Source organism: Aplysia californica, unplaced genomic scaffold (assembly GCF_000002075.1).
Source record: "Aplysia californica isolate F4 #8 unplaced genomic scaffold, AplCal3.0 scaffold00270, whole genome shotgun sequence".
In the NCBI taxonomy this organism is placed as follows: Eukaryota; Metazoa; Mollusca; class Gastropoda; order Aplysiida; family Aplysiidae; genus Aplysia; species Aplysia californica.
In genome coordinates this window covers 16,098-17,407 of record NW_004797540.1, presented here as the reverse complement: position 1 = coordinate 17,407, position 1,310 = coordinate 16,098, and the positions used below count along the sequence as shown (strand labels likewise).

At 39.5% G+C, this 1,310-nt stretch overlaps 1 long non-coding RNA gene across 2 annotated transcripts; it reads left to right on the top strand.

The window, feature by feature from the left end:
* Positions 1–209: 209 nt before the first annotated feature.
* LOC118477882 lies at positions 210–1,130 on the top strand. 2 transcript variants are annotated; one of them, XR_004858675.1, is made up of 2 exons: positions 210–440; positions 843–1,130. It is a non-coding gene; the product is annotated as an uncharacterized LOC118477882 (long non-coding RNA). The 2 variants fall into 2 exon arrangements; XR_004858674.1 differs by having other exon boundaries at positions 212–472.
* The last annotated feature ends 180 nt before the right edge of the window (positions 1,131–1,310 follow it).

Below are 1,310 nucleotides of genomic sequence, written 5' to 3'. Positions count from 1 at the left end.
ATACACACACACTCACACACACACAATCACACACACACACACGCACACACATATTATATATTTACACACACATACACAAACACATACATACTTAAATCTCCACACTACTAACTCACTCACAGACTCGACTCCTCTGACAAACAAACTCACACTCAAACGCACGCGCGCTCAATACATCCTCTCGCAGCGATGCCGCGCACTGGTGACAATAATTATTCGCCCCTCATGTCCCGCCAAACCCAGATCATTATCGTTAGAACCAGTTTCGAAAACGCCGCGCCTTAGAAACAAAAACCCCCGCGCGCGATTCCATACTCCAAGACTCAGACGTAATATTATTGTAGGACGGAGACCTGGCGCTTACGGATTTTTAAATAATTGATCTATGCCGTAGTACTGTTTGAAGATAGCGGTAACCCGAGTGGGATATAATAAGCTGGGTGGGTTTTTTTATCGTGGGCAAATCTATCCTGTAAGTTGTATTTCTACCTATAGTTTTCCTGTGGCTCTATAAGATTTTATTCAAATGTTTAATTTCTGTTACTTTCTTCTTGTTTTTTCAGTTTTTACTTTCGGTTTTTTTTCTTTTTTTTTTTTTTTTGCATAGTAATATTTTAAAGCGCCCATTTTAAAGGGTTTTAATACTCCAGGGGAAAACTTTTTGTATAGTTTTTTTTTTTTTTCAAGTAAATATGTAATAGTTTCTTTTTTTAGCTTTTAATTCCTTTCCCTGGTTTTATATTTTTGCCTCACCGTGAGATCGATGTGTGATATATTTTTGGCGGCAAAGCGTTTAAATCCATACATTTTCATTTCTTCTTCGTTCTCGTTTTAATTGGAAGTGTCTGTCTCTGCGTTGTCAACGCGAGTTCTCGAAAGGTAAGCTTCTTGTCGCAAAAAGTAACGTCGCCACAACAACTTTCTCGTGGAGAAGGTAGCGCGCAGTCAAACTGCTGGTGGAGAAAGTAAGAAAATTGATCCTCCTCGTGGAAAGAGTCACAACAATTTACAGTCAACAATTTACAAAAATACTTTCGTTTCAAGGGTGTTGTGTGGTGCTCTGTGGTGCTGTGCTGTGTGGTGCCGTGTGGTGTGGTGAAGTGCGGTGTTCATGAGTTCATTTTGGGAAATCGATCTGAAATCTGTGCTCTCAAGCAGGTCTGGTGTCTCGGTTCTTTTTAATCATTGTTTTTTTATCCTTGTCTCTGAAATGATAATAATTTTTTTTTTAATTGTCTTTTATTCGTGATGGGTGGTGGGTGTGGGGGTGTAGGGGGTGGGGGTTGTTGTTTCTTTTTGTTGTTGTTGTT